The sequence below is a fragment of the Penaeus monodon genome, unplaced genomic scaffold (genome assembly GCF_015228065.2).
Source record: "Penaeus monodon isolate SGIC_2016 unplaced genomic scaffold, NSTDA_Pmon_1 PmonScaffold_49, whole genome shotgun sequence".
Taxonomy (NCBI): Eukaryota; Metazoa; Arthropoda; class Malacostraca; order Decapoda; family Penaeidae; genus Penaeus; species Penaeus monodon.
Genome location: NW_023659774.1, coordinates 283,604 through 302,047, shown reverse-complemented (window position 1 = coordinate 302,047; position 18,444 = coordinate 283,604). Strand labels below are relative to the sequence as shown.

General features: G+C 43.2%; 1 long non-coding RNA gene across 1 annotated transcript in view; it reads left to right on the top strand.

Moving 5' to 3' along the window:
- The window catches only part of LOC119571050, a 53,400-nt gene that overhangs the window by 429 nt on the left and 34,527 nt on the right, over positions 1-18,444 (top strand). The gene's annotated exons all lie outside the window — the stretch shown is intronic.

Below are 18,444 nucleotides of genomic sequence, written 5' to 3'. Positions count from 1 at the left end.
AACACTATCATTATTGTTATTATTAATGGTTATATTACAGTAACCACCATTCCTTGAGTTCCACAACTAATTAAATTTGCTTTATTATCATTATTATTACTATATTATTATATTATTATTATTATTACGATCATCTTTACTATTATTATTATTGTTGTTGTTGTTGGTCTTGTAATTATTATTATTATTATCATTATACTATAATTATTATTATATTATTATTATATTATACTATAATTCTTATGAGCCTTAGAGAAACAACCAATTGCATTAAAAATGAGCATTTGATTTTCTTTTTTCTTTTGGTGATTTGTGGAATATCTCGAGAGGAAACATTGTCTCGGGAAAATGGACTAATTGGCACCTTCCGCCAAACTCCCGTGTTATTTGTGAGGAGAAAAGGTGGTTTGCATGGAAGTATTTTGTATATTGATGGTACCTTGTGACTGCTCTGTTCACTGGCGGTGGTATTGATGCTAATTAGTGGTGTGAGCCCCTTTATTCATTGTTTATGAACGTTATTTTTCTCTCAGTAAATGCGCGATTTTTTATCGGGAGTTGCCATTTAGTGAATTTCCTAGGTTCAATGTTTGTTCCCGAGATATTTAGGACATAATTGGTAAGTGATTTGTGTGTGTGTGTGTGTGTGTGTGTGTGTGTGTGTGTGTGTGTGTGTGTGTGTGTGTGTGTGTGGTGTGGTGTGTGTGTGTGTTGAGAGAGAGAGAGGGAAACTCTAGGCTAGTTTTTCTACTTCTTGTCAAAGTTCCCTCTCAAAAAACAATCATTTCAAAGGCAAGAAATGCACATCGGCAATTATTGTGCGCCACACTTGGAGGAGCCTTTCCTGTGCCTGTGTATGCTTTCATCTTCGTCACTTTGTCTCTCTCCTCCTCCTTTCCTCTTTCTCTTACTTCTCTCTCTCTCTCTCTCTCCCTCCCTCCCTCCATCCCTCCTTTTCTCCCATCCTTCTCTCTCTCTCTCTCTCTCTCTCTCTCTCTCTCTCTCTCTCTCTCTCTCTCTCTCTCTTTCCCTTTCCCTTTCCCTTTCCCTTTCCCTTTCTTTCTCACCCTCTCACCCTCTCTCTCTCTCTCTTTCTTTTTCTCTTTCTCTTTCCCTTTCCCTTTCTTTCTCACCCTCTCACCCTCTCCCTCCCTCCATCCGTCCGTCCGTCCGTCCGTCCTTCCCTCCCTCCCTCCCTCCCTTTCTCCCACCTCTCTCTCTCTCTCTCTCTTCCTCTTCTCTCTCTCTCTCTCTCTCTCTCTCTCTCTCTCTCTCTCTCTCTCTCTCTCTCTCTCTACTTCTCTCTCTCTCTCTCTCTCTCCACTTCTCTCTCTCCCTCTCCTTTCATCGCTCCTCCTCTTCTTTCCTGTCTCTCTTCTTTTCCTTCCTTCCTCTTTTTCTCTCCTCTTCCTCCCTTCCTCTTTCTAGCCTCTTCCCTCCTTCATTTCTTCGGCTCTCTCTTTCCTATTCCCCCTTTCTATTTCTTTCATTTTTCTCTTCTCTCGCTCTCACTTCCCATTTGTGTCCTTTTCCTTCCTTCAAGTTTCTCTCCTATTCCTCTTTTTCTCTCTCGCTTTCATCTATCTATCCCTTCCTCTCTCCCTTTTCCTTCCCTACATTTATAGGGAAGCAGAAGCAAAGAGATGAGGAACATGAGAGAGAGGGAAGAAGCAAGAGGAGGAGGACGAACATTGAAAGAGAGTGAGTGAGAGAGAGAGAATGAGAGCGAGAGAGAGAGAGGTGGGGTGGAGGGAGAAAGAGAGAGGGGGGAGAGGAAGAGAGAGGGGAGAGAGAGAGGGGGGGGGAGAGAGAGAGGAGGGGTGGAGGGAGGGAGGGAGAGAGAGAGAGAGAGAGAGAGAGAGAGTCATAATATAACCATCCTTGACTTGATTTTTTAAGCTTTAATATATTCTTCACTTTGTCGTGCATGAGCTGTTCATTCCTTCGAAAGATTAACTCTTATTCATATTCTTATTATTGTTAATTTCTAATTGAATTATTAGATTAGATTATTGAATTCGTAAATGAGCTTATTAACTTGTTAAAGGATTAGATGATATTATTTATTTATTAAATCAAATTCTTATGTTTAAATTCTTCGCATTCCTTATCAAAACACGTTTCTTTTGCGTCTGTGCACTTCCTTCTCCTCAGCTGTTCTTTTTCTTTGTTTTCGCTCAATCTTTTTTTCTATGTTCTAAATTATCTAAAATTCCTGTTGTTCTCCGTTTCTGTTTAGATGTTTTTGATTTCATAGGTGTGATTTCTTTAGCAGATTCTCTGATCATTTCACTCATTTCCAAGAAGCATTCAGATCTCCCATTTCTTGCAAACAGTCCAGTTCTTACTGTTTTCTTATTCTTTAACTTATTCTTGTTCTTACTTTATTCTTACCATTGTTGCTGTGTAAATTTTTATTATCATATGATTGTCATTATTTTAGGGTATGAATAACATTATTATCATCCATGTGATTATTGTTATCAATAGTAATTGTTCCATCTGCCATATAGTTTCATCTTCATTATGTTACTTTTAATGTTGCAGTTTTTTCATGTCAGTGCATTTCATTTCATTTCAATGGATTTTCCTTGTGCATTTGCATTCAATTATTACTATTACATTTAGTTTTATTATTCATATCTTACCATCATTCAGTTTTTTGCTATCATTATTTTTTTTAATAATATTATTATTACCATAATAATTTTCATCGAGGTTTCTCATGATATTAACGTCAGTAGAGTAATTGCTCAAGGCATCATATCTATTTTCAAATCTATCTTGTTAGAATTATTATTACAATTTATTTATGCCAATTTAATTCATTTCCTGTTAACTTTATTTTATCTTATTTTATTTTTACGTTATGCATTATTATTAACATTATTTATTAACATTATTTGTTAATAACATAATTTATTTATTTATTATTTATTAACATTATTATCCACATTATTTTCACTTTTGTTGTTGTTCTTATTATTGTTATCAATATGTAGTAGTAGTAGTAGTATTTCCATTATCATCATTATCGTTATTATTGTCACTGATATTTGGTTATTATCCTTGTTACTATAATTATCACTATTGTTATTTTTATTATTATTATTATTATTATCACCATCCTTTTATTATTATTATATCATCATTATTGTTGTTATTATTATTATTATTTTGTTGTTAATTTTATTATTTTGATTTTCATTTATATAATTTTTATAAATGTCAATATTATCTCTTATTAGTATCATTATTATTGCCTATTATTATGATCCATATTATTTTTACTACTACTACAACTAATATTGCTCTTACTATTATTAATCGTATTATCATTATTAGTGTTAATTTTTTTCTATTATTATCATTATCATCATTGTTGCTCTTCCTTTTGTCATTCATCTTGTAATTGCTTGTCGACGATGCGGGCAACATGCCTCTCCACGACGCAGCTTCAAGCGGACAGCTTCTCGCGGTGGGCGTCCTGCCTGGTCTCGGGGCGTCCACCAGGCAGAAGAATAAGGGCGGGGAGACCCCTCAGGACCTGTTGGGGAAACCTTCTGCTGATGAACTCTTCTCCATGGTAATGACAGCCGGCAATCAGACTGTGTGATATGGACCAGGATTGGGCACCATGGTCGTTGGCTACAAATGCATAAATACCAAAGACCTAATAAGAATAACTCAACAGAAATTACTTAATTTTGCGTGACGATTGATAAGCTTGCGACCTTCTCTCATCTTTTAACATGTTATACTAGTCGTTCTTACATCCCGAGGGCATGTTCATAGCAAAAATACAATTCAGTGAAAAGGATCATGAAACTCTTGTTGTACTAAATATGCCTTTATTATGAGTTTCAAGCTTACGCAAACACGCATCCGAACAGGCGAGAACACAAAAAGAAAAGTAACAGGCTTAAATTTTCTGTGTAAATTACCACTATTTCATATGTTTGAAAATTCCAAGCTTATACAGCAGGTTATACAACAGGTTAATTACCTAATAGATTGAAAAATTGCTGGTTTTATTCTATGCAGAGAGAATTAATAGGGTTTTGGACACCCTATGCCTGTTATACATCACTAGAGTCGGTTAATTATTTCCAGTTCCGATCATTGATTATGATAATCACTTTCTTATGCCTACTTTCTGCTATGATGCGCCATGAACGACTGTAAGGTAGACTGGTGTGCATGCTATCCATCATTAACTATGATTCTGGTTACGGTCATTGATTACGTTAATCACTTCCGGTTAAGGTCATTGTTTACGGTAATCAGTTGTGGTTTCCAGGGGTCATTAACCTACTTCCTGTTTACACACTCATGTGCATACGTGAGAGGACAGATGTCCATTACACAACTACTCATATATATGTGTGTATATATGTATATATACATACATATATATATATATATATATATATATATATATATATATATATATATATATACATATGCATATACATGTTTATATGTGTAAATATATATACATGCTTATGCATGTGTATGTGTATGTATATATATGTATGTATGTGTGTGTGTATATTATATGTATATATATATATGTGTATATATATGTGTATATATATGTATATATATGCATATATATATATATATATATATTTGTATATATATATATGGATATATATATATATATATATATATATATTATATATATATATATATATTATATATATATATATATATATATATATATATATATATTATATTATATATATATATATATATTCATGTGTATATATTATATATATATATAATATATATATATCTATATATATTTTATACATATATATGTATATAAACCCCACACCACCCACACAGACACTATAAATACATATATGCATGGGGTGTGTATGTTTTTGGGGTATATATCCCTTTCATATGTGAAATGACACAAAGGCAGAAGTAAATGCCCCCAAAAAATTCTTTCTTTTACCACCCTTTTGGTATACCTCATTTTTTTGGGGTCTTTTCGCATATTTTATTTATGTAAAACCTCATTTTTTAAATTTCTTTGCTGGAAAGAAATTATTTTTCAATATTTTTTTTGAAAAAATGATATTTTTTTTCTTAAAAGGGGGAAAATTTTTATTTTACTATTTTTGAAATCAGGTCCTATATATTTTTATTGCAAAGCCAGGGGGTCTTTGTCTCTGTGCGAAACTTTTGTTAACATAAAGGGAAACCCTTGGGCGAACTTTACGAAAGCTGGCTTTTGAGCGAAAAGCGGGGGAAAACAACCGAGGGGGGCAGTTGGGTGCTGTTTCCTGGAAACCCGTGTGTCCCTATGTGCCTGAAAAATTTTGGTGTTGCCCCCGTTATAAGCTTATCGTGCAGTGTGCCCTGCGGGGTTTTCCCCCCTGAAATTGTTCCTATAGAAAAGTTTTAAGGGAAAATAACTTGTGTAAAAAAAAGGAAGACTTTCCCTCGTTTTGTTTTTTTTCTTTGCCCGGGGCCTCGCCTCGTTGTTTTTTCCCCTGTGGTTTTTCGGGGACCTGTGGTGCTGGGTGCCTCTTGGAGCTTTTCCCCGTTTCACAACCCTGGTTGGGCACCGTCTGCCTAGCCTGCCTTGTTTTGGGTGGCAAGAGACGAGCGGTCGGCGTAACAAATGGGGGGCCCAGGGTGGGTTTTGGGTGTTTTTGATCAGTGGAGCCCGTTTTTATAAATGTCGCCCCAAAGTTTGGCGGCAGCCATGAAGAGAGGGGGCTTGACTGAGGCAAGGCACGAGTGGGGAAGCCGGCCAGATGGACTATAAATTGCCGCGGGCCCCGTATGAAGGGGAACCTGGGCAAACATGACGCACCTGGCTGTGAGCATGGGGGGCGGAGGAACAACCCAAAAGGGGATGAAATTTGGGGTTGCTGCTCCTGGGGAAGACCTCGTGTGGGGGCCCCTTGTGACCTATTAAATTTTGTGTTGCCGGGTTAAAGCTGTATCGTGCATTTGGAAACCTCTTTTTTTCCCCCTGTATTGGTGCCTATAAAAAAAGTGTCCGGGAAAATAACTTGTGTAAAAAAGGGAAAAGATTTGCCCTTTTTGGGCCCGAGATGCAGGAAGGAAGGAAAGGGGCCCAGTTCTGCCGATTGTTGAGGTCTACAGAGAAATCTTAAATCTGTGAAGATGGAAATTCAGCATTAAAAACCGAAAAGGGGCCTTTAAAACAGCGTAAAAGGTGAACGATGGGGAGGGGGCAACTCTAAGGGCAGGTTCAGGGCCTGAGGGGGGAAAGTAAGGGGGAAAGGCGGCATCACGGGGTATAACTTTCAAGCAGAGAAGGCAACGGGTTCTGGCAACAGATGCCAGGTGTCAATTTACGGGGGGTCTGGGGGGGGTCCGTGGCGGAAACCCCCGGGCCCCCCGGGCAGCGTCGTGTGGGACCCGGGGGGGTTTCGCTGCAGAAGGCGGGGGAACCCATCGGAACCCGCCCCCTTTGGGGTATGGCGGGGGAAAAACTCGGCCCCGGGTTAACCCCCCTCGTTCCCTCCCTCCCCCCCCTCCCCCCCCGGATTGTTGTTCCGGAAACCCCGTTTTTTTCCCCCCCCCGTACCCCCTGGGCCCTCCAGACATTCTGTGAAGCGAAAGCCAGCTGAGTGACGGGAAGGGGGCCTGGGAGGCATTTCCCCCCAAATTTGAAATGCTGGCATCTCCCCCGGGGCTGGGGCCAGGAAGAAACCCCGGGCAGCGGTAACAGCGCTAAGGGACCCCGCGGTGAAGTGTTGGGGCATCTCCCGCCACCCCAACCCTGCCCCCTTACCCAGCGGGGCAGAGGTTTGAAACCCCGTTTGGGGCCCCAACCACCATCACCCCGAGGTAAAATCGGGGCCCGTTTTGAAAAAAGGGGATCGTGAGCGTGGCGAGACACTGTCCCCCCCTGGCGCAATGTGGAGGCCCTGGAAAGGAGGTCTCCCCTTTCGCTGGAAGAGATGATTGGGTCCGGGCCCGCGTTTTCCTTTGTTGACACTTTGCGGGACCGGAAAGCTGAAAATCTACGTAAAAGCAGGCACACCCTGGGGAAACCTGCGGTGGGCTGGCGGGGGGCCCGGGGGAGTTTCAAAGGCTTCCTGAAGGCGCCACGGGCCAAAAGGGCCATTTTCCTCGGGCCCCCCCCGTGACCCCCGGGGGCTGGAATCTAAAAGTGGAGAAGGTACATTGGGGAAAGGGTGACCCGAGCATTTTTAAAAAGGCTTGTTGGGGCTGTGGAAAGGTATGCACAGAGGGAGTCAGTGTCAGAGGGAGCGGAGAACTCGTCCTCTCAAGCGACGGTTTCCCTGATCCCTTTCCCCACATGTTTGCAAGGACTGTGGTGGGAAAAGGGGCCCCACCATCCGATGCATGTCCTAAGCAAAGGAAAAGTGGTAACGGGCCAAAAACTTTTGGAAAAGGGGGGCCGAAACCCAGCCGTCCTGGGTTCCCCGGGCCCCGATTTGGGGGGAAAGCTGCCCGAACCAGCACGGGGCGGGGGGAGGGCTAAATAGGGGGGAAAGCCCATCCCGCCTGCCATAACACTGGGGCTGAGAAGACCCTAGTGGGGCCTGAAAATGTTGGCCACTTTTCAATTTTCCCAGCCCAAAACCAAAGACGGGTGGGGGTTGTCACGGGGCATTGTTCCCAGCTCAAGGGGCCAGTGGGGCCTCGTATTGGCGTGGGCAGCAGGGTTTTCAGGGGCCCTTGCCGGGGGAAGGGGGCCGACGGGAAACGAGCACTGCTTGCGGGGCTTTGACTACCTAAAGGGCAGAGAAAGGCTTGTTTTCGCCCTTTGGGAGGGAAAAGCGGGTGGGGGTAAAAACGTGCAATGTCCCCCCTTTGTTTCCCCAGAGATTGGCTTGCAAGGTGTTAGGGGCTGACGCCTGCCCCAGGACAAGTCTGAACCGGTTCAAACTGTAAAAGGTGATGCGGGGATTAGGGGGGGCCTTTCCGGGGAGCCCAAACCCAAATTTTGCAGCGGGCCCTGAGGCTTTAGGGGTTGGGGGGAGCCTTTGTTGGACCGGGGGGGGTTATTTTACAGGGGTTTGGTGCCACTTCTCCATAAAACCCAAAGGTGCCACTGGTGCAAAGCTGGGCACTTGTGAGGAAGGGGAAAGCGCCCAGAAAGTCCCCCGGGAGCGAGAGTTTGGGTTTTGGGGGGGGGCCCCTTGCCTTACTTTTCCTTTGAGGACCCCCTTTTTTTTTCCCCGAGCGCCGCTAAAAAGACGGAAGCACAGACAGAGAAAAATGCGTTTACACCCCGTCTCAGTAAGGGAGATTTTGGGGTTTTTTCAGGGGGCTTGGCCCCGGGCCCCACAGGATTGGTGAAGCACCGCCTTAACACCGAATATTTGCCCTCAAAGCCCCCCCCCCCCCGACGTATTGGGACCAACCAGGCGAGAAGGATTTTTTCCCCCCTGTCATGGCCCGGGGGGGCCCCAGGGGGGGATTTAACGGTCGCAGTCCAAGGTCATCAGCGGATCCGGGGAAAAAAAGGGCGGGAAAAACAACGCTTCGGGGTGGAAAAAATTTCCCCGGGGGGGCTTAATGACATTTACTACCAAGGCCCATACCCCATTTCCGAGAATTGATGACCCCTTTATGCATTGGGGGGGGCCCCGGGGGTTCCCCCACCTCCCCCTGAAATCGGGGTTTTTACCAGGTGGAGATGGCGGAAAAAGGGCCCAACCAAAACTGCCCTTTTTTCCCTTTGGGCAAGGCCTTTTGGCATTCAAAAGCCAAAAACCCTTTGGGCTCTCAATGCCCCTGGTTGTTTCACGTCTGATGGGGAAAGGGGATTGGATTGGGCCCGCAGTGGAAGAAGGCCTTGGGCCCACCTTGATGACCCTCATCGTCTTCAGTAGCACCTTCGAGGAGGAGCTGGAGCGGCTGGAGGAAAATACTACACGGGTTTTAGGGGAAAGGCCCCAAACCCCAAACTCAGCCCCCAAAAAATGCCCGATGTTCCAGCTGAGGTGCCATTTTTTGGGGGTTTATCCCGTCAAGACGGTTTTTGCACCGACCCACAGAAGGTGGCGGTGGTTTGGGGAAAATTGGGCCCGTTTTTCCCCCCAAAGTGGCGAAATCCCTGGGACCCCGGGCCCTTTTGCCAAAAAACTAACCCCCCTTTGTACAGGACTTTTGCCAGTGTGCGGCTCCTTTTCCACCCACTTAAAAACGAAAAGGGGGGTGCTTCCAGTGGGAAAGAGGGGGTGTCAGTCTGCATTTGACACCTAAGAAAGGGCCCCGGTGGAAGCCCGGGCTTTCTCTAAACCCGGGCCCGAAGCTCCCTTACCGGGTTTGGGCAAATGGGCCTAGTGCGGGGAAACTCAGGGCAGTTTTGCACAGATAAAAGGGCGGGGAAAGGGGTTGTCGTTTGGGGCCACTACGTGCCAATTTTAGCAGGCCCGAAAAACCAAATATTTGTTGACAAGGAAAAGGGGTTGCCCGGCGGGGGTGAAGAGTCTCGGCACTTTCCCCCCATACCTCTACGGTTTCCGAGTTTTACCATCCGGACGGAAACCTGCGGGCCCCAAAATTGGGTTTTAAGTCACTGGGGGGGGGGAAAGGAGCAAGAGTCCGGGGCAAGGGATTAGGGCGCCTTGAAAAGTACAAAATAAACCCCCTCGTCCACCGCCCGGGGCCGTGTCCCTTGCAAAAGCGACCCTGAGTCGACGCCCGTGTGAGGCTAGTTGCTTTACCAAATGTGTCCAGAAGGGCTCGGGTCCTGTGTTCCTCCCCTCTCAGGTGCTGGAAAAGCGCCACTAAGGGATTGGGTGAGGCGTAAGGGAAAAACGTTAGGACTCTCACCTTGTTCCCATTGGGCCGGTGGTTTTGAGTGGAACCCCCAGTTGGGAGGCCGTGGCTTTCGGAGAGCCCCCCCACAAAGGGGGGGGGGGTTTTCCCCGGTTTGGAACCCGTGGGGGAAAAATTAAAGAGTGGGTCAAAAACTTTTTTTAGTGAAACGCTGGTGCATTGAGTGAAATGGGGCAGTGACACGTGGGGAAATTTTAAAATTTCCCCGGGCCCTGCGTGCTTAGTTTTCTAAAGGGAAATTTCATGCGGGGGTTTTCCCGTGGCCCCTTGGGCGAGAAAAAAAACCCCTTTACCCTCTCCGTCAAAGCTTCTACTGGGTTGGGGATGAGAAATGACTGTCCCGGGGTGGTGTAAGCATGTGTGTGTGCATGCAAAGGGCCCCGCTAGAAAAAAACTGTTTCCCCGTTACAGGGGTACTGTGTGGGGACCCAATTTGGGAAAGGGGCAATAGACATTCCCGGTCCACTGGGCCCCTCACGCCCCCCCCCAAAAACCGAAAAATCTTTGTGGTAATTTTTACTTTTTTTTAAAGTGGCCTGAGGCATATGCACCCTACCCAACCACGAGGCCCAAAACCGTGGCTGGCGTGTTAGTGAATTAATTCATTAAAACCCCTTTTGGTGGCCCCTTTTGAACTGCCCTCTGACCAAGGCCGGGGAGTTTTAGTCACGAGTGTTCCGTGATGTTGCGACTGTTTTGGGGTGCGCAGAAACCCCCCCCCGGGCGACATCCCCCATCCACAGTTTCCGATGGGATTGGGGGGGGCGTTTTAAAACCCCCTTGCTCAAAAGTTTGCCAAATATTGCAGGGGAAATTCCCGGAAGACTGGGGAAAGTCAGGGTGCCCCCCCTGCTTCATGGCCTACCCGGGTTTCTTTTTGCATGAGGTAACAGGGTTCCCCCCTTCCCACTCATGTTTGGGCCTGAGCTCAGGCTACCATGGTTTTTTGGGCCCCAGGGGGCCCCCCCCACCCACGTGAACTTGCCCCAAATGTTTCCCCATCCAGTATGCAGTGGCACTGGGCGGGGGCCCCCGGGGGGAGGTTTCAAAACCCACAGTGCGTGGCAAGCTCAAGGAAACCGGCCCCTTTCCCTGAAGGGGGACCTATGAAACCCCGCAAAGAGGGGGAAATGAGGTTAAAAACATAGGGGACAGAGTGTGGGGTGCATAAACCCCGTCGGAAGCGAGGGCTCTCGCCCCAAGCTACAAAAAGCCCCTGGGAGGGGCCATACAAAGGTGGTAGGGGGGCCCTCTCTGGTTTCACCTAAACGAATCCAAAAGGGCCCAAAAAAAGATCGTTCCCCTTTTTCCCCATTGGGCCCCCGGGCCTGTGGCGTTACCATGGGAATTTTTCTACTCCTGGGGCCATGGTGAAAAAAAATTGGAAAAAATTTTTTGCCCCAGACGGCGAAAAGGGGGGACGGGCAGCGCCCGACCGAGATGGGGGCGAGCATTTTGGACGGTAGGGCGATGCAGCAGATGTCAAAGGTGGGCCCTGAGCCAGGTTTTTGGGCCGGAGATACCCCCTCTTGGGGGCCCCGGCCCCAAAACCTCCTCCAGAGAGACCCCAGCGAGAGCGAAGAAAGCCCGCTGGAAGAAAAAATTTTTTTTGGGTTTTTGAAACGGGTTTTATTTTAAATTTTTTTTTGTAGGTTTTTTTTCAGGTTTAAATATGTCAAGCCCAAAAGGGTCGTCTGCTTGATATTTGGGGGAGTGCTACGCCAGTTTGGGGCTTTTTTCCCCTGTGCAAAAATGTGTTAAATGAAAGGGGCCTGGGGGAACATGACGCGCTGGTTTTGAGCGGAGGGGCGGAGGAACAAGCCCCAGAGGGGGAGTTTGGGGGGGCTTTCTCCTGTTAAAAACCCCCGGGTGTGCCTATGTGACCTGAAAAAACTTTTTTTGTTGCCCATTATAAGTGTATCGGGGCAGTGGGGACCCCCTTGGCCCCCGTTTCCCCCCCCCCCCCCCCCCTTTGTTCCCCCCCCCGATAGAAAAAAATGTAACCGGTAAATAAATTTTTAAAAAAAAAGGAAAAAGACTTTTCCCTTTTTTGGGGGTTTATTTTTGGCCCCTGGCCCCGCCCCTTGGGGTTTTTCCCCCCGTGGGGTTCCCGGGACCTGTGGTGCCGGGTGCCTCTTGACTGTTCATTGGGTTTACGACCCTGTGAATACACGCCCTCTGCCTAGCCTGCCCTTTGGTTGGTGGGAAAAGACCCAGGCGGTGGCTAACAATATTTTTACACTAAAATAAGGAAAAAAAAATGTAAAAAATGCCATTTTAAACCCAAAAAAGTCCCCGTTTTCCCTTTTTTTTCCCCCCCCAATGCAATTTTCTTTAATTAAAGGGTATGCAGTTTTTATTTTACTGTTTTCTTTTCATTAAAAGGGTTCCCCTAAAGGATAATTTTTTAAAGAAGAACCTATATATTAATTTTTTTTCTGGGAAATTTATTAAAATTTCGGTATTATGCATGTTGATTAAAACAAAACCCTATGCTTGTAATAAAAGGGATCTGAGTTGATATTTTAAAAAGTTTTTTTTTTTTTTTTTTTTTTTTAAAATACAGTGTTTTTAAAACCCGACAAATTTTAACTGTAACCCAAAAAAAGGGAGAACAGAGGGCAAGTGCCCCGGTAAAGGCCCCGAAAAAGGTTTTGTAAAAAAACTTTAAAAACCAAATAAAAAGAAAATTCCCGCTGTAAATAATATTTTCCCCAAAATTTAAAAAAAAAAAAAAAAAATTAAAAAAAAAAAAAATACCCGTAATCTGATTTTCAAACAATAACAAGAAATCTTTGAGACAAATTGAAAACTAGAATATCTTTTTCCAGCTAGGGGTTGACCGGGCCCTTTGGAACCATTCAGATTTTCTTTTTTATTTTTGAGGATTTAAAACCTTTAAAGGGAGAAAGGGTTTCTTGAAATTTATAATAGAAAAAATGCAAAATGAGGGTTTCCTAAAAATTTAAGGTATAATTAAAATTACTCGATGTATAAGGGCATAATATACTAATTTTTGTTGCAAAAAAATAGTTTTTTTTGGGCCCCCAAAAAGAAATCAGTTATATTTAATTTTTTTTGTTTTAATCCAAAATTTGGAATTTTTTTTTTTTTTGTTCTCCTGTTTTTTTTTTTTTTGCTTCTGAGAAGTCCCTTGGAGGATCCACCAGATTGTAAAGCCAATCCCTCCTTAAAATCCTCTGAACTGAACATGAAGATATAAGAAAAAGCCTACAGACAAAAGATTCAAGAAAAAAGGACATAAGAAAGGACATTTTTCCCCACACATTAGTGGAATTTGGGCATCTTGTCATTAAGGTTTTTAGTTTTACAAGTTTATTATTTTTAATTCAAAATTCAAAAGTGTAAAATTATCAATTTTTTTGATAATACCATTCTCTAGTTACTTCTAAGACTGAAATTAGTCATCATAAAACCCCCTTTTGATTATTATATTTTTATAGTGTGGGTTCATCAAGGTATTATCAGGTAAGATACAAAGAGCTCACACTTGACATTTATTAATATGCCCCCCCTAGATAAAGCCCGATGGGTTTCCCCGTGAAAGGAAATATGGCTTTGACCATGAAGAAAGGGGGTGGGCGCAAAACATATGTTATTAGTGTGTGTTGTGTGTTTGGTGGTGTTGTGGGGTGTGTGTGTTGTGTTTGTGTGTGTGTGGTTGGTTGTGCGCATATAAACATTATAAAAATTATATATATGTGTGTGTGTGTGTGGTATATTTTATTTATAAATATTTTATAATATATATTTATTATATTATTTATATTGTGTTGTGTGGGTTGTAGTGTTTGTATTTGTGTGTCTTGCCCGTGTGCGGTGTATTTATATAATATTTTAATATATAATATTTTTTATATATTATTTTATATATTATATATATATATATATAAAATTAACTATTATATATAATATATATATTTATATAAAATTAAAATTATTAAAAAATTATATATATTTTAATATAATTTTCACACATCCATATTACATTACTTTACATAAATTGTATTTATGTTATATTATTCTGTATAAATTACATATAGGGGCAGGGGGGAGGGAGAATGAGGGCGAGGGGGAGGAGGGGGGGGGAGAAAAGGACTCACATTTGACGATTTTTAAATAGTGCCCCCTCTAGAAAACCCCCGAGTGGATTTCCCGTAGAAAGGGAAATAGTGGCTTTGCCATAGAGAGAAGGATTGGGCGCAATACTATTAATTTTGGGTGTTGTGTGTGGTGTGTGGTGTGTGTGTGTGTTGGGTGTTGGTTTGTGGGGGTGTGGGTTTGGGGTGTTGTGTGTGTGGTGTGCTATACCCAAATATAAAAAATATATGGTGTGGTGTGTGTTGAAATATTTTATTAATTAATAATATTATATATATATATATAATTTATATATAATGTGTGGTGTGTGGGGTATGGTATGTTTTTGGGTCGGGTCTTGTCGGTGTATTTAATTTTTAAATATATATTTTTAACATTTATATATATAATTTTATATAAAAATATATAAATTATTTATTTTAAACACACATCCATAAAACATTATTTACATAAATATTTAATGTGTATGTTATATTATATCTGTAAAATTACATTATAGGAGGGGGGAGGGAGAAAGGGCGAAGGAGGGGGGGGGGGGAGAAAAGGAGGGGGTGGGGGGGGAGGGGGAACATCAGAAACATTATAAAAGAGAAGTAACACACCAAGAGAGAGAGGAGAGAGACTTACACCACAACAGAAAATACACGAGAGGTGGAAAAATAAATGAAAAAAAAGGAAAAAGGGGAAAAAAGACCCAAAATCACCAAAAAGGGTTACTAGATTTTCTTTCTAATTTACGTAAAATAATCATTCCCACACAACGGACTTGTCTAACCATTAAAACTGCGTATCTACTCTTAAAAAATAATAAAAAACAAGTTTTAGTCAAAAGGTGATATTCAAATCAAACAGGCAATACAACCTCTGAACCTTCAGTCGATCCTTTACGAGAACATAAAAATCGACGCAAATTTTTTTTCGCCATCAACCACTGTGGCAAAATGAGAAGTCCTTGGGGCTGAAGGCACTATCCCTGGGGGTTGGTTTTCAGGTAGACTATTGGTAGACTAAGAAGAAAAAAATGCAGCGACGGAAAATGGAAGGTACAGGTCTGTTTTTGGGGGATACGAACCTTTCACTTGTCCTCGAGTTCATAATGGGAAACTACGCGGTGTGCTTGCTGTTTTCTGTGCATTTAACTTAAATGTGTATAGGTTTCCCCCTGACCAAAGAAAAAAAAAAAGATATAACATTCCCTATTAAAGACTACGCTTTGTTTAGGAAAACTCAAATCCTTAAAATTTTTTATTTCCTCACCCATGTAGACATACAAATACCCTGGTTTTATATATAAAGTAATGCATAAGGGACAGAACGCTCCACTCATGTACATACATAGGGGTAAACTGAAACCGGAAACCCCCAATCGATTTAGTAAACCAATGACCGAAAAGCAAATGATAAAGTAAAAAATGACCCCTCCCCCCTTCTCTCTGAAACCCTTCCAGGTCCCCAGTGATCCCCCCCCCCCCCCCTCTTTCCCCCTCCCCCCCCACCACCACCCTCTTTCCCTACCCCCCCCCACCCCGCACCGCAAAAATTTTTAAAATTGTACCTGTACGATAATTAACCCCTTCACAACCCCAGTGATACCCCTCCCAATATGAGGCAATCATAAACCAAACCCCATGCCAGGTGTCAAAAGAAAGACCCCCCTCCCCCCACACCCCGCCCCCCCGCAATATTCTGTTTTGAATTGTACCCGGTTAGAATTCCCTGTTACAGATGATGACCACCCCTCCTAAGAAGGACAAAATTTAATCCAAAAACCCAAAGCCAGGGGGTCACAGTTGACCCCCACCCCCACCTCTTCCATACCTTCCCACCCCCACCCGAATTTCACCTGTTAAAACTTGTACCTGGATCGAAAATTGACCCTGTTACAGAGGGAAATCACCCCTCCAAATTTAACATAACCCATAAATGCCTCTAATGTTTGTCAATACAGTGACCACCCCCCCAATGAAGGGGGACAATCTTTAACCAAAACCCAATGCCAGGTGGTTCACATTTGCCCCACCCCCACCACCCTTTCCCCATACCCTCCCACCCCCCCCCCCCCGCAATATTATCATTTTTTAAACTTGTACCGGGATCGAGAATTGACCCTTTTTAAGACGAATGATCACCCCCCTTTAATTTTAATCAAATCCAAAAATGCCCCTTAAAAATGTCTAATACAAAAACCTAAAGGGGTTCTCTCACCCCCCTTTTCCCCCCCTCTCCAAACCAACCCCCCTTTCCCCTTCCCTTACCGCCCCTGCCCCACATCCCCCATACCCAAAGCAATAATAGAAAAGAAAAAGAAGCAAAAAACAAACACAAGCCTACTTAAAGAATAATAAAAGCCCTGCACTGAAGTGCGGTGATCCCCCCTCCTAAGAAGATGAAATTCATAATCCAACCCAATACCGGGTGTCACGGGGAAGGGGGGGAAACCCCCCACCCCCCTCTTTCCCCCCCCTCCCCCCCCCACACACCCCCCCCCGGGCCAATATTCATCGTGTTTGAACTTGACCCGGATCGAAAATTGGACCCTTTTAAACAGACGAGTGCCACCCTTCCTAATGAATAAAAACTGTAAAATTTCAGAAAACCCTAACGTCCCCCCCCCTTCCCCCCCCCCCCATAAAGGTCGGTCCAAAACCAGGTCTGCTAAGCCCCAATAATTCCCGTTCCGTCCCTCGCCGCGAAAAGGGATAAGAATAAAAATTAACTAAAAAAGGATTAAAAAAACCCCCGGTGTACGATATTTTATTTTTAAATTTTTCTTTTTCCCAATCACACAATTTTGCTTTCCAATCCCGTATATGGTGTAACCCGAGTGGGAAGGAGAAGAATCGTCCCTTGCACAACTGTCTCTAATGTCACCACCACCCGTCCCTCCTCCCCGAATCATATTCTTTTTTTGCTAAGAGACATATCATTGGTTTTTATTCTGTGTTTGCTAACGTTTTTCAAAACTTTTGGTTGAATGATGAGAAAAAATTGGATAGATCATCTTCCCCGGGTGGCACCCTCCGGATTTTTGTTTAGGGCATTGTGCAGGACCCAATCTATGTAGCGAAAAATTTTAGAGTTTGTCGGGAAGAAAAGTTTTTTGGTCTCGTTTCGTTTTCCCTCCTCTTAAATGACAGTCTGCCACCAGTGGTTTACGGAATTAAACCCCGGTTTCTTCATTGCGGTGTTTATCTCAAGGTGGCGATGATTTATTTTTGTAGTGTGGTGGGTTTCCCCATTAAATTTTATGTGCTCTTCCTGGGTATTGTCATCACATTTCAATTTCCCCATGCTGGAAAACTACTGATTTTGGGGGTTGGGGGTGTGGGGATGGATAATAAAAATTGGGTTTAAATTGAAAGGTCATGTTTTTTGGTTGTATTTTATTAGGATCTCAAATTTAAACAAACAAAACGCCCAAAAGAGGCGATAACCCCAAAAAAACAGGCTTAAAGTTTCTCTGTAAATGTAAATGCGATAATCCCAAAATTCCCATCCCTTTTCCCAATTTTTAATACTTAAAAAACAAAAAAGGAAATTTCCCAATAAAATTTGAAAGGGACGCTGGTTTTCTTCAAATTTAGAGAGCTTTAAATGGGGTTTTTCAAGGTTTTTAAACCCCAGGTAAAAGGGACGGGTTTTTCCCCTTGTATTCCCGCCTGAACACCAAATTTTATCTACCAACTAGCGCATTTACTTCCCCAATTGTATAACAAATTTTTTGAATTGTAATAAATCGACAAAGGCCGTGTTACAGGCGAGTGAAAAACCTCAAAAACAATAACAAAAAAATTTTTGCAAAAGGGAAAGAACCCAACCGCAGGACGGATAGAAGTCAGCCCGGGTAATCCCCCAAAAATTAAAGGGGTTTTTGGCCCCAAAGAACAGGGATCCTTCCTTCCCTTCCTACCGCCCTGTCCCACTTTTCCCCCATACCCCTTTAAACCCCCCAAATAAAAGTAAAAAAGAAGCAAAAAAACAAACCCCCAGCACAAGTCCTGTTTAAAGGGGAGAAAATACAGCCCTTCCGAATTTTTCCAAGGGAGTGATCACCCCATAATAAAGAGCGGGGACACGATCAATAGATAGCCCCCGAGTCATTGTGCTGACAAAACCCCAACCCCCCATCATCACCCCCTCCCCCCCAAAAATACCCTTTTTATTTGACTCTCAAGTTACACAAACAAAAGTTAAGGGGGGCCCGATAACACAAAATAACAGGCTTAAAAGTCTCTTTTGAAATGTAAATCCCCGATAACCCTTTTTTTTTTCATACTTTGCCTTTTTAATTACTTAAAAAACTAACGGGTTTAAATTTCCCTAATAGATAAAAAAGACACTGGTTTTCCCCAATAATAGTAAAAAAAAGAAGCAAACAAAAAAAAATCCCCGCCCACAAGTCCGGTTAAGGAGATAATACAGCCCTTCACTGAAGTTTTTCGGGTTTGAGTGATAACACCTATAGCTAATGAGCGTGACATGATCAATTTGATAGCCCGATGTCTGTTGTTG